This window comes from Triticum urartu, chromosome 6A (genome assembly GCF_056163025.1).
Source record: "Triticum urartu cultivar PI428250 chromosome 6A, HENAU_Tu73, whole genome shotgun sequence".
NCBI lineage: Eukaryota > Viridiplantae > Streptophyta > Magnoliopsida > Poales > Poaceae > Triticum > Triticum urartu.
This window is the reverse complement of record NC_141878.1, coordinates 552,252,971-552,268,777: the sequence shown is the minus strand read 5'-3', so window position 1 is coordinate 552,268,777 and position 15,807 is coordinate 552,252,971.

The following is a 15,807-nucleotide window of genomic DNA, read 5'->3' as shown; positions in this document are numbered from 1 at the left end:
GCCATGTAGGAGTACATGGTGGGTTGTCTCACTGGAACCGTCCTTAAGCACTGAGTTCCGTGTATGTTGTCCAATGACTAGCTACTACCACACATTGGAATGCTTAAGTGCCCCTCTCAACTTATTAGCCAACTTGATCTCTGTCCAGGAGTCGCAAATAGTTTCTGGTGTTTGTAGGTAGTGTTAGTAGTCTACCAAGTGGCACTCGACCAGGTGGGCTTGGGACAGACTAGGCACAAGTGGCACGGTGTACCAAGCGTAGATCCATCCGGCGAGGTGGTCTTGGGAACCCTGCACATATCGTTTGGGGCCGTGAGCGACACCCCGGCCGGATCTCCTTGCGGATGGAACCCGAATAGGCGATAAACCTGGACTAGAGTCTTGTGTGGTTAGTCAGGTCATGGCCGACACCCTCGCCAGGCTTCCGCTTGAAGGTTGCCGAGGTACATGACGTGTACATGGTGATGAGTGGTGAGAGCATGTGTGAAGAAGTACACCCCTGTAGGGTTATCATGATCTATTCGAATAGCCGTGTCCTCGGTTATGGACTTCTTGGATGCTTACGTGGTACATAGACAACTTAAAGTGGACACTCTAAAATGCTCAAGACAAGTGTGAGTTCTATGGATGGCCTTCTCGTAAGAAGACGAGGATGAATCCATAGTGGTGTATTGATGTGGTGATTAGTGGACTCGTGTGCGCTGCCTCACCTCAAAGAAGTTTCTCGTTGCCGTAGAACAGGATAGCCACTGAGTCAAAGCTGGCTTGCTGCAACTAAACCCCACATTACCTTCTTGATACAAAAGCATGTATGATAGGATCTGATGTAAGTCTTGCTGAGTACCTTTGTACTCACATTTGCTTTATTTATGTTTTGCAGGTGAGACATCTGTCTCACTAGTAGTACCGCTTGGACTTCGATGAGTAGCTTGCACCTCAGCTACGATCTTGTGCCCTTGGGAGGGACTTGTAGATAGTCAGGCCTCTTAGCCTCTTCTTTTGTAGTTGTCTGTACCCAGACATGTAATGCTTCCGCCTGTTGCTTGTATGCTCTGAATGATGGGTCATGTGACCCCTGTTTGTAATTAATACTATGTGGCTCTTCTGGGCCTTTATCTATATGAGTTGCGTTATGTTGTAATGCCATGTTGTACATCACATACTTGCATGTTATGCGTACGTGTGATGTGTATTGCTATGTGTGGGATCCGACAATCTAGTTGTTTATCCTTGGCAGCCTCTCTTATGGGGAAATGTAGTCCAGTGCTTCCTTGAGCCATAGTAGTCCGCTACAGCCCGGTTCACCGGAGTCCTGCTAGCCCAGCACTACTGCTCAGGACACTTGACTGGCCGGCATGTGTTTCACTTTGTTCCGGTGTCTGTCCCTTCGGGGAAATGTCATGCGGTGACATCCGGAGTCCTGCCTAGCCTGCTACAGCCCGGGTTCCCCGGAGTCCTGTTAGCCCAGTGATACAGCTTGGATTCACACGCTGCTGACCGACATGCTTGATGTGAATCATGTATGCCTGTCCCCATAGGTTAGTGCCGCTTTGGGTTCACGACTAGCCATGTCGGCCCGGGTTCTCTGTCATATGGATGCTAGCGACACAATCATATACGTGAGCCAAAAGGCGCAAACGGTCCCGGGCCAGGGTAAGGCGACACCCGTGGGAATACCGTGCGTGAGGCCGCAAAGTGATATGAGGTGTTACCGGCTAGATCGATGTGACTTGGAATCGGGGTCCCGACAGCTTTGGTATCAGAGCCTGACTGCCTGTAGGATTTCCAAGCCAACCTGGCCGAAGTTGAGTCTAGAAGCTCTTTAGTTATTTAAGGGAATTGATTGTGGAAGGGAACGTAGGGCTCTTTTTACTCCTTTCACCTCTTGGCCCTCTGATCTGAGTCATCCTATCTTTCCTACGGGGTTAAGGAACTAGGCTTCCTCTTCTGTCTATCAGGATCACGTGTTACTACTCTGTAGTCTCTTAGGATTGGTTGATCTGAGTCATATCCCAGTTTGAGTACTTTCGGTGTAGTCTGCTTAGTAATATCTCGAAACCTTAAGTGATGATGTTGAGTATGGTGCTACCCCATCATTTGCAGGATGTCTCATTTTGAGCATTTTACTACCGTTATGCTGCCGGAATTGTCCTAGGAGTTCAAGAGATAGTATTTTCCTTGTACTATATTCTACACCCTTATGATGACGCTGAATCCATCCTTGTTTTCCTTGGTTTCGTTCTTCAGGATGTTGCCGGTTAATCGAAGTTCTGATGCTCGTAGCCGGAACCACGGAGATGGTAGGGATGAGGTTCCTCTCGATCAGTCTTCGTTGGCAAAGTTCATGTTAGAAGTTGAGATGAACAAGCGTGAGACCAACCGCTTGTTAGCACGTATCGAGGAGAACACCGCACCCCAGTGCAAAGAGTCAGCGACCATCTATGATTTCATTGCTCTGAAACCACCTACCTTCCATCATTCCATCGAACCACTCGATGCAGATGACTGGCTTCGTAGTATCACTCACAAGCTGTGTTCTGCGAACATAGCTGAAAGTGACAAGGTCACCTATGCTACATATCACCTGGAAGGTCCTGCTAGTCTTTGGTGGCAGAACTATGAGGCTATGCTTCCAGCTGGCCAGATAACCACCTGGAGAGATTTCACTGAGGCCTTTCGCGAGCATCACATTCCTCAGGCTCTCATTGACCGCAAGAGAGAAGAGTTCTGTAGTTTCACCCAGAGTAAGATGGCTGTCGATGCTTACATTAGGGAATTTGAGAACCTTGCCCGCTATGCTACAGAAGAGGTGTCCACAGACGCCAAGAAGCAGGCTAGGTTCCGGAAGGGTCTCAACCCCAAGTTGCGTCGTGATCTCCACCTGCATCACTGTGATACATTCCACGCTCTTGTGAACAAGGCCATTAATGCAGAGACAACTCAACTCACTTACGAGGAGTCTCGTAAGCACACCCGTGATTTGGGTTCTTCTTCCGGTTCTACTTCGCAGAAGCGCCGGATTTGGGTTCCGAACTCCGCTCTTCCACCCGGTTATTCACCGAGGCCATCTTATGTGGCGCCTCACCCAGTTCAGTTACATGCTACACCCATGCCTATTGGTAGACCACTTGTTAATGCGGGTCCATGTCATACCTCCAAGATTTGTTACAAGTGAGGAGAGCCAGGCCACATTGCCCGTATTTGCACTCAGACCCGTGTTGCTCCACCCCAGCCCGAGAAGTCTGTTGGCCGTGGTAGTAAGCCTTCACACCAGATGTTCAGTGCCAAGTCAGCTCCCACTGAACTTGGACGTGTGCATCACGTCTCAGCTAAAGCCACTCATGATGATCCAGATGTCGTTCTTGGCACACTCCTTGTCAACTGTCATCCAGCTTCGGTTCTATTCGATACTGGAGCATCTCACTCCTTCATTTCCGAAAGTTATGCCCGCTTGCACGACATGTCATTTTGTGATATGCCCTCCCCACTACTCATTCAAACTCCTGGATCCAAGTGGCAAACTTCTAGGATAAGTTATGGCAATGAAATACATGTTGACAGACTTGTATTCCTAGCTTCCTTGGTATCCCTTAAGTCTTCAGATATTAACGTAATCTTGGGTATGGACTGGTGAAAGCTCATTATGCCAAGATTGACTGTTACACCAGGTCTGTTCAGCTCACACACCCCTCTGGCAGGATAGTCACTGTCTCCACCAAAATTGCAAAGCGTCAACTATATTCTCTAAATGCCAGCCCTCTTCCTAACCTTGAAGATATCCCGGTAGTCCGCGACTTTACGGATGTCTTTCCAGAGGAACTGCCAGGTATTCCACCTGACAGAGATGTAGAGTTTGTTATAGATCTTATCCCCGGAACCGCCCCAATTTCTAGGAGACCTTACAAGATGGCACCCTTAGAGCTAGCCGAGCTTAAGGAACAACTTGATGAGTCCTTGCAAAAGGGTTTCATCCGTCCTAGTTCTTCTCCTTGGGCTTGCCCCGTCCTCTTTGTCAAGAAGAAGGATGGTACGAACCGGATGGTTGTAGATTATCGCCCCATTAATTTGGTCACGATAAAGAACAAGTATCCGCTCCCCAGGATCAATGATCTGTATGATCAGCTCGCTGGATCCTCAGTCTTTTCCAAGATGGATTTGAGGTTAGGCTATCACCAAATCAAGATCAGAAATGGGGACATTCCTAAGACGGCTTTTGTCACTCGTTATGGCCAGTACGAGTACACCGTCATGTCCTTCGGTCTAACCAATGCTCCAGCTACATTTTCCCGCTTGATGAACTCGATCTTCATGGAGTACTTAGATAAGTTCGTCGTGGTTTACCTCTTTGATATCCTTATTTACTCAAAGAATGAGGAAGAGCATGCCGAACATCTTAGACTTGTGTTAGAAAAACTCAGAGAGCACCGCCTTTATGCCAAGTTCTCCAAGTGCGAATTTTGGTTGCCAGAAGTGACCTATCTCAGCCACGTAATCTCTGGTAAGGGCATTGCTGTCAATCCCGAAAGAGTTCAAGCCGTTCTTGATTGGACTCCACCTGAAACGGGTAAGCAAGTTAGGAGTTTCCTTGGCCTAGCCAGTTATTGTCGCCGCTTCGTTGAGAACTTCTCCAAAGTGGCCAAACCTCTTACGGAACTTCTCAAGAAAGATAAAAAGTTTGAGTGGTCCCCACAGTGCGAGTACAGCTTTCAGGAACTGAAAAGACGCCTGAGTTCTGCTCCCATACTTGTGTCACCGGAGTTCACTAAGGACTTTGTTATCTATTGTGATGCCTCACGACAGGGACTAGGCTGCATTCTTATGCAAGATCATCATGTGATTGCCTATGCATCTCGACAGTTGCATCCACATGAGGATAATTATCCTACACATGATCTAGAGCTTGCAGCCGTAGTCTATGCACTTAAGATTTGGTGACATTACCTTCTCGGTAAACGTTGCGAGATATACACCGACCACCAGAGTCTCAAGTATATCTTCACCCAACCAGATTTGAACCTTAGGCAAAGATGTTGGTTGGAGTTGATCTCAGATTACGACTTAGGAATTACCTACACCCCAGGCAAGGGGAATGTCATGGCTGATGCGCTAAGTCGTAAGTCCTATTGCAACAATCTCATGTTGCAACAGGGCCAGCCACTTCTCCATGAGGAATTATGTAAGCTTAACCTTCACATTGCTCCTCACGGATTCCTTTCTACCTTGGTGGCGAAACCTACCCTTGAGGATTAGATCATTACTGATCAGAAGTTTGATAGGGGTGTTATCCGCATCAAGAGAAACATTAGGAAGGGAGTTGGTGGATGTTTCTCTATGGATGATCGAGGTGTTGTTTTCTTTGAGAATCGCTTGGTGGTTCCCAAGACTCAACATCTGCGACAACTGATTCTTAAGGAGGCGCATGAATCTCCTCTCACGATTCATCCCGGTAGCACTAAGATGTATCAGGACCTACGCCAGAGGTTCTGGTGGACTAGGATGAAGAGAGAAATTTCTTAGTTCATTTCTAACTATGACGTTTGTCGTCGCGTTAAGGCAGAGCATCAAAGGCCTGCTGGCACCCTTCAGCCTTTAGCTATTCCTGAATGGAAATGGGATAAAGTTGGTATGGACTTCATCATCGGCTTTCCCAGGACCAAGAAAGGGAATAACTCTATCTTCGTAGTCATTGATCGTCTTTCAAAAGTGGCTCACTTCCTACCTGTTCGAGAGAGTATCACTGCTAGTCAGCTCGCTGACTTATATATTTCTCGAATAGTTTCACTTCATGGTGTCCCACTAGAGATCAATTCAGACCGTGGTAGTCTTTTCACTTCTCATTTCTGGGAGAGTTTCCAAACTGCCATGGGCACCCATCTTTCCTTCAGTACCACTTTCCACCCTCAATCAAGTAATCAGGTGGAAAGGGTCAACCAAATCCTCGAAGACATGCTTAGAGCTTGTGTTATCTCATTCGGTATGGATTGGGAGAAGTGCCTTCCTTTCGCCGAGTTTGCTTATAACAATAGCTACCAATCCAGTCTCAAGAAAGCTCCTTTTGAGATTCTGTATGGGCGAAGATGTCGAACACCTTTGAACTGGTCAGAAACCGGTGAAAGACAATTCTTTGGACCAGATATGATCCAGGAGGCAGAAGAGCAAGTTCGCATCATTCGTGAGAATTTGAAAACAGCCCAATCTCGTCAAAAGAGCCAGTATGACCGTCGTCATAAGGAAGTGGCTTATGAAGTTGGCGACAAGGCTTATCTTCGGGTTACTCCCTTGAAGGGTACCCATCGTTTCGGTATCAAGGGCAAGTTGGCTCCTCGTTACATTGGTCCTTTTCGCATTCTCGCTAAACGAGGAGAGGTTGCCTACCAGTTGGAACTACCCCCACATTTTTCTCGAGTACATGATGTCTTCCACATCTCCCAACTCAGGCGTTGCTTCTCGGATCCCATCCGCGGAGTGGACCACGAAACGCTTGATCTCCAAGATAACCTCACTTATCGAGAGTACCCCGTCCACATTCTGGATCAAGCAGAGCGTGTCACTCGACGTCATAACATCAAGTTTCTCAAGGTCCAGTGGTCTCATCATTCCGAAAGAGAAGCTACTTGGGAGCGTGAAGATCGTCTTTGACTTGAGTACCCCGCTTTCTTTCCGCCAACTCCTGAATCTCGGGACGAGATTCTTCCGAGTGGGGGCGAGTTGTCACATCCCTAGTTCTGGTATGACCTAGGCTAGCTTTCATGTTGCATCATGTCTAAATTTCATTGAAATTTCAAATGGGGATCTGTGAAACCCTCAGAATCATTTCTGAAAATAACTCAAATACAAATTGCTCCAAAAAGGTCCAAGAAAATGTTCATGTTGCTCTCTGAAAATATTGGTCAGAGGTAAAAATCAAACCAATATTTTTAGGAACTCATAAATATTTATTTTGGCCATTTGGAATTAATGCAGTAATTATTTGCTTTGGATATATATTGTTATATATATAAAATATTGTCCAAAAATTATGCTAGTAGTTGAGGAGCTCAGGAACAATACCACTAGCCCCTGCAAAAATTGGCATAAGTAAATAAAATGATTTAGTATTTTTACTAAATCAAAACAAATGTCAGAAAAATAGAAAAGAAAACAAAAAATGAAATAAAACCTTACCTGCACTTACCTGTCCAGCTGGCCGGCCTGCTACTGTGCGGCCCAGTCCACAGCGCAGTGCCAGTCACCACCAACCTCTCGCCAGAAGGACGAGAGGCGCGTGGCCGCCACGCACACGGCCACCTCCTGCTTGCTGCTCCGCCTTGGCCCTCCCTGGCGCTGCCACGCACTACCCTCGACCTTCTGCACTTCTCCCCTCCTCGCAGCTCTCTCCCCTCCCCTCTCTGCTCTCTTCCAGAGCGACCCCGTTGCCGCCGTCCACTGCCGCCGCGTCCACCGAGCTCCCCTCGCCCTGACGCTGAGCCCAGAAGCACCGCCGTGTCTTCCTCGTCCTCTCCACCGAGCTACACGACGCCGGAGGCCCTGCTTCATCGCCACCATCGTCGTCTTCGGCCTCGGCCGCCGTGGATCGCCGCCATCGAATTCGCGGCAACCAACGCTTCCCCGACCCTACTGTCTGCACCATCCCCCTCTCTGTGAGCCCGCGGTTCTTTCCCCTCCTTTCTCGTTGTCGTTCCGACACCCTAGCACCTAGACCGTGCTAGCCAAGCTCTGGCCGTTGCCCGTTTTGTCGCCGCCGTGGCCTGAGTTCGAACGGGTCGCGCCCGTGCACCGCACCGAGCTCCTGGTGACCCCAGGAGGCTGCCCAACGCTTCACTTTGCTCGCCGCGCTCCACAATGCCATTTCGCTGATGTCTGAACTCCGGCCGCCGCCGCGGGCTCGTCTCCGGTGAGTATAGGCCACCCCAGCCACTGTCGCTCGCCCAGTTGGATGCGGCGCACCTTCAGCTATGCGTAGACGCAAACCACGCACAAAACCGAGCCCCGTAGCTATTTTCCGGCGAGTTTCTGCCGCAGTTGAGGTCGCCGCCGGCCGAACTCTGGTGGCTGACGTGGTCGCTTAGTTAGGCGCTAATCACCACTAATCCCTCTCTAACAGACACTGACAGGCGGGCCCCGCAGCGGGTCAAATCCCAGTTAACACGGAATTAACTTCCAGTTAACAGTGAGCCAATGACATCTGGGACCCGGTCGTCAGGTTTAACTTGGTCAGCGTCAGTTGACTCGCTGATGTCATGCTTGCACAATGCTGACGCTATAAATCATTTTCTTGATTTAAGTTTATTCAGGAAATTCCAGAAAATGCCCAAAACTTCTAAAAATCATAGGAAATTATCTATAACTCCAAATGAAAAGATTTATATATGAAAAATTATCAGAAAAATCCAAGGAATCCATCTGTACCATTTTCATGCATGTTTGAACAATGTTTGTCCTCTGTTTTGGACAAAACAATTAAAGGGCATTTAAATAATCATATATGGAGTTCGAATTTGAATCATGTATTCAAACCAACTTCATTAAAATCATAGCTAGATGCATTAGCTCAAATCACAGCATATTGCCATGTCATGATCATGCATCATATTGTGCATTGCATTGATTATATTATTTCTGTGTTGCCGGTGATTGTTCCCCCCGATAGACGTGCTTCCGACGATGAATTCGATGACACCGATGAAGAACTATACTATCTTCAGAAGTGCCAGGCAAGCAAACCCCCTTGTTCATTCCGATACAATCCTACTCTCTCGCTCCTGCTCTCATTTATTGCATTAGGACAACAACGATTCAACTGCTACTTTATGCTGCGGTAGTTGAACCCATTCCTCTACATGACCTGTCATTGTCACAGTAAATAGTTAAAACCCACTAGCATGTGTAGGAGTTGATTGAGCCATGTTGTGTTCTTTCCATGCCATGCCTGCTATTGCTTAGAGTTGTGTCAGGTCTGATTCATCGGGAATGAATTGGAGTGGTACGATATGTTCTGGTGCTGAGAGTTAAGCGTGTGAACACGATTTGGTAAAGGTAGCGGTGAGAGGCCATGTAGGAGTACATGGTGGGTTGTCTCACTGGAACCGTCCTTAAGCACCGAGTTCCGTGTATGTTGTCCAATGACTAGCTACTACCACACATTGGAATGCTTAAGTTCCCCTCTCGACTTATTAGCCAACTTGATCTCTGTCCAGGAGTCGCAAATAGTTTTTGGTGTTTGTAGGTAGTGTTAGTAGTCTACCAAGTGGCACTCGGCCAGGTGGGCTTGGGACAGACTAGGCGCAAGTGGCACGGTGTACCAAGCATAGATCCATCCGGCGAGGTGGGCTTGGGAACCCTGCACATATCGTGTGGGGCCGTGAGCGACACCCCGGCCGGATCTCCTTGCGGATGGAACCCGAATAGGCGATAAACCTAGACTAGAGTCTTGTGTGGTTAGTTAGGTCGTGGCCGATACCCTCGCCAGGCTTCCGCTTGAAGGTTGCCGAGGTACATGACGTGTACATGGTGATAAGTGGTGAGAGCGTGTGTGAAGAAGTACACCCCTTCAGGGTTATCATGATCTATTTGAATAGTCGTGTCCTCGGTTATGGACTTCTTGGATGCTTACGTGGTACATAGACAACTTAAAGTGGACACTCTAAAATGCTCAAGACAAGTGTGAGTGCTATGGATGGCCTTCTCGTAAGAAGACGAGGATGAATCCATGGTGGTGTATTGATGTGGTGATTAGTGGACTCGTGTGCGCTGCCTCACCTCAAAGAAGTTTCTCGTTGCCGTAGAACAGGATAGCCACTGAGTCAAAGCTAGCTTGCTGCAACTAAACCCCACATTACCTTCTTGATACAAAAGCATGTATGATAGGATCTGATGTAAGTCTTGCTGAGTACCTTTGTACTCACATTTGCTTTATTTATGTTTTGCAGGTGAGACATCTGTCTCACTAGTAGTACCGCTTGGACTTCGACGAGTAGCTTGCACCTCAGCTACGATCTTGTGCCCTTGGGAGGGACTTGTAGATAGTCAGGCCTCTTAGCCTCTTCTTTTGTAGTTGTCTGTACCCAGACATGTAATGCTTCTGCCTGTTGCTTGTATGCTCTGAATGATGGGTCATGTGACCCTTGTTTGTATTTAATACTATGTGGCTCTTCTGGGCCTTTATCTATATGAGTTGCGTTATGTTGTGATGCCATCTTGTACAACACATACTTGCATGTTATGCGTACGTGTGATGTGTATTACGATGTGTGGGATCCGACAATCTAGTTGTTTATCCTTGGCAGCCTCTCTTATGGGGAAATGTAGTCTAGTGCTTCCTTGAGCCATAGTAGTCCGCATCAGCCCGGTTCACTGGAGTCCTGCTAGCCCAACACTACTGCTCAGGACACTTGACTGGCCGGCATGTGTTTCACTTTGTTCCGGTGTCTGTCCCTTCGGGGAAATGTCACGCGGTGACATCCGGAGTCCTGCCTAGCCTGCTACAGCCCGGGTTCCCCGGAGTCCTGTTAGCCCAGTGCTACAGCCCGGATTCACACGCTGCTGACCGACATGCTCGATGTGAATCATGTATGCCTGTCCCCATAGGTTAGTGCCGCTTTGGGTTCACGACTAGCCATGTCGGCCCGGGTTCTCTGTCATATGGATGCTAGCGACACGATCATATACGTGAGCCAAAAGGCGCAAACGGTCCCGGGCCAGGGTAAGGCGACACCCGTGGGAATACCGTGCGTGAGGCCGCAAAGTGATATGAGGTGTTACCGGCTAGATCGATGTGACTTGGAATCGGGGTCCCGACAAGTTCTGTCAGTGAACATATACTCAGAATGTCTGGGTACCACAACCACTTGACTCAGCTAGGAGTTAATCTTCCTGATGATAGTGTCATTGAGAGAGTTCTTCAATTACTACCACCAAGCTACAAGAGCTTCGTGATGAACTATAATATGCAAGGGATGGATAAGACTATTCCCGAGATCTTCGCAGTGCTAAAGGCTGCGGAGTTAGAAATCAAGAAGGAGCATCAAGTGTTGATGGTCAACAAGACCACCAATTTCAAGAAAAAGGGTAAAGGGAAGAAGGGGAACTTCAAAAAGAACAGCAAGCCAGTTGCTGCTCAAGTGAAGAAACCCAAGTCTGGACCTAAGCCTGAGACTGAGTGCTTCTACTTCAAAGGGACTGGCCACTGGACGCGGAACTGCCCCAAGTATTTGGCGGAGAAGAAGGATGTCAAAGTGAAAGGTATATTTGATATACATGTTATTGATGTGTACCTTACTAATACTCGCAGTAGTGCCTGGGTATTTGATACTGGTTCAGTTGCTAACATTTGCAACTCAAAACAGGGGCTACGGATTAAGCGAAGATTGGCTAAGGACGAGGTGACGATGCGCATGGGAAATGGTTCCAAAGTCGATGTGATCGCCGTCGGCACGCTACCTCTACATCTACCTTCGGGATTAGTTTTAGACGTAAATAATTGTTATTTGGTGCCAACGTTGAGCATGAACATTATATCTGGATCTTGTTTGATGCGAGACGGTTATTCATTTAAATCAGAGAATAATGGTTGTTCTATTTATATGATTAATATCTTTTATGGTCATGCACCCTTGATGAGTGGTCTATTTTTCCTAAATCTTGATAGTAGTGATACACATGTTCATAGTATTGAAGCCAAAAGATGCAGAGTTGATAATGGTAGTGCAACTTATTTGTGGCACTGCCGTTTGGGTCATATTGGTGTAAAGCGCATGAAGAAACTCCATTCTGATGGACTTCTGGAATCACTTGATTATGAATCACTTGGTACTTGCGAACCATGCCTCATGGGCAAGATGACTAAAACCCCGTTCTCCGGAACAGTGGAGCAAGCAATAGAGTAATTAGAAATCATACATACTGATGTATGTGGTCCAATGAACATTGAGGCTCGCGGCGAATATTGTTATTTTCTCACCTTCACAGATGATTTGAGCACATATGGGTATATCTACTTAATGAAACACAAGTCTGAAACATTTGAAAAGTTCAAAGAATTTCAGAGTGAAGTGGAAAGTCATCGTAACAACAAAATAAAGTTTCTACGATCTGATCGTGGAGGAGAATATTTGAGTTACGAGTTTGGTGTTCATTTGAAACAATGCGGAATAGTTTCGCAACTCATGCCATCCGGAACACCACAGTGTAATGGTGTGTTCGAACGTCGTAATCGTACTTTACTAGATATGGTGCGATCTATGATGTCTCTTACTGATTTACCGCTATTGATTTGGGGTTATGCTTTAGAGACGGCTGCATTCACGTTAAATAGGGCACCATCTAAATCCGTTGAGACGACACCTTATGAACTGTGGTTTGGCAAGAAACCCAAGTTGTCGTTTCTTAAAGTTTGGCGCTGCGATGCTTATGTGAAGAAGCTTCAACCTGATAAGCTCGAACCCAAATAGGATAAATGTGTCTTCATATGATACCCAAAGGAGACTGTTGGGTACACCTTCTATCACAGATCCGAAGGCAAGAGATTCGTTGCTAAGAATGGATCCTTTCTAGAGAAGGAGTTTATCTCGAAAGAAGTGAGTGGGAGGAAAGTAGAACTTGATGAGGTAATTGTACCTGCTCCCTTATTGGAAAGTAGTTCATTACTGAAATCAGTTCCAGTGATTCCTACACCAGTAAGTGAGGAAGCTAATGATGATGATTGTGAAACTTCTGATCAAGTTACTACCGAACCTCGTAGGTCGACCAGAGTCAGATCCGCACCAGAGTGGTACGGTAATCCTGTTCTGGAAGCCATGTTACTTGACCATGACGAACCTATGAACTATGAGGAAGCGATGATGAGCCCAGATTCCGCAAAATGGATTGAGGCCATGAAATCTGAGATGGGATCCATGTATGAGAACAAAGTGTGGACTTTGATTGACTTCCCCGATGATCGGCAGGCCATAGAGAATAAATGGATCTTCAAGAAGAAGACTGACGCTGACGGTAATGTTACTGTCTACAAAGCTTGACTTGTTGCAAAAGGTTTTCGACAAGTTCAAGGAGTTGACTACAATGAGACCTTCTCACCTGCAGCGATGCTTAAGTCCGTCCAAATCATGTTAGCAATTGCCGCATTTTATGATTATGAAATTTGGCAAATGGATGTCAAAACTGCATTCCTTAATGGATATCTTAAAGAAGAGTTGTATATGATGCAACCAGAAGGTTTTGTCGATCCAAAAGGTGCTAACAAAGTGTGCAAGCTCCAGTGATCCATTTATGGACTGGTGCAAGCCTCTCGGAGTTGGAATATATGCTTTGACAGTGTGATCAAAGAATATGGGTTTATACAGACCTTTGGAGAAGCCTGTATTTACAATGGAGCTCTGTAGCATTTCTGATATTATATGAAGATGACATATTGTTGATCGGAAATGATACTGAATTTCTGAATAGCATAAAAGGATACTTGAATAAGAATTTTTCAATGAAAGACCTCGGTGATGCTGCTTATATATTGGGCATCAAGATCTATAGAGATAGATCAAGACGCTTAATTGGACTTTCACAAAGCACATACCTTTCAAAATGGATCAAGCAAAGAAAGGGTTCTTTCCTGTGTTACAAGGTGTGAAGTTGAGTCAGACTCAATGCTCGACCACTTCAGAAGATAGAGAGAAAATGAAAGTCATTCCCTATGCTTCAGCCATAGGTTCTATCATGTATGCAATGTTGTGTAGCAGACCTGATGTGTGCCTTGCTATTAGTTTAGCAGGGAGGTACCAAAGTAATCCAGGAGTGGATCACTAGACAGCGGTCAAGAACATCCTGAAATACCTGAAAAGGACTAAGGATATGTTTCTCGTTTATGGAGGTGACAAAGAGCTCATCGTAAACGGTTACATCGATGCAAGCTTTGACACTGATCCGGATGACTCTAAGTCACAAACCGGATCCGTATTCTTATCAAATGGTGGAGCTGTCAGTTGGTGCAGTTCCAAGCAGAGCATTGTGGCGGGATCTACGTGTGAAGCAGAGTACATAGATGCTTCGGAAGCAACAAATGAAGGAGTCTGGATGAAGGAGTTCATATCCGATCTAGGTGTCATACCTAGTGCATCGGGTCCAATGAAAATCGTTTGTGACAATACTGGTGCAATTGCCTTGGCAAAGGAATCCAAATTTCACAAGAGAACCAAGCACATCAAGAGACACTTCAATTCCATCCGCGATCAAGTCAAGGAGGGAGACATAGAGATTTGCAAGATACATACAGATCTGAATATTGCAGACCCATTGACTAAGCCTCTCTCATGAGCAAAACATAATCAACACCAAGACTCCATGGGTGTTAGAATCATTACAATGTAATCTATATTATTGACTCTAGTGCAAGTGGAAGACTGAAGGAAATATGCCCTAGAGGCAATACTAAAGTTGTTATTTAGATATCCTTATATCATGATAAATGTTTATTATTCATGCTAGAATTGTATTAACCGGAAACTTAGTACATGTGTGAATACATAAACAAACAGAGTGTCACTAGTATGCCTCTACTTGACTAGCTCGTTGAATCAATGATGGTTATGTTTCCTAACCTTAGACATGAGTTGTCACTTGATTAACAGGATCACATCATTAGAGAATGATGTGATTTACTTGACCCATCTGTTAGCTTAGCACGATGATCGTTTAATTTGTTGTTGTTGCTTTTTCCATAACTTATACATGTTCCTATGACTATGAGATCATGCAACTCCCGAATACCGGAGGAACACTTAGTGTGCTATCAAACGTCACAACGTAACTGGGTGACTATAAAGATGCTCTACAGGTGTCTCCGATGGTGTTTGTTGAGTTGGCACAGATCGAGATTAGGATTTGTCACTCCGAGTATCGAAGAGGTATCTCTGGGCCCTCTCAGTAAAGCACATCACTATAAGACTTGCAAGAAATGTAACTAATGAGTTAGTTATGGGATGATGCATTACGGAACGAGTAAAGAGACTTCCTGGTAACAAGATTGAACTAGGTATTGAGATACCGACGATCGAATCTCGGGCAAGTAACATACCGATGACAAAGGGAACAAGGTATGTTGTTATGTGGTTTGACCGCTAAAGATCTTCGTAGAATATGTGGGAGCCAATATGAAGATCCAGGTTCCGCTATTGGTTATTGACCAGAGACGTGTCTCGGTCATGTCTACATAGTTCTCGAACCCGTAGGGTCCGCACGCTTAACGTTCAGTGACGATCGGTATTATGTGTTTATGTGTTTTGATGTACCGAAGGTAGTCCGGACTCCCGGATGTGATAACGAACATGACGAGGAGTCTCGAAATGGTCGAGACATAAAGATCGATATATTGGATGACTGTGTTTGGACATCGGAAAGGTTTCGAGAGAGTTCAGGCATATACCAGAGTACCGGGGGTTACCGGAACCCCCCGGGGAGTCAATGGGCCTTAATGGGCCATAGTGGAAAGGAGGAGGAGGCGGCCAAGGTGCCCCCCAAGCCCAATCTGAATTGGGAGGGGGGCCACCCCCCTTTCCTTCTCTCCCTCTCCCCGTTCCTTCCCTCTCCTACTCCAACTAGGGAACGGGGAATCCTACTCCCACCGGGAGTAGGACTCCCCCCTTGGGCGCGCTTAGGAGGCTGGCCCTTTCCCCCTCCCCCACTCCTTTATATACGGGGGAGGGGGCACCCCATAGACACACAAGTTGATTGTTGATCTCTTAGCCGTGTGTGGTGCCCCCCTCCACCATAATCCACCTCGGTAATATCGTTGCAGTGCTTAGGCGAAGCCCTGCACCG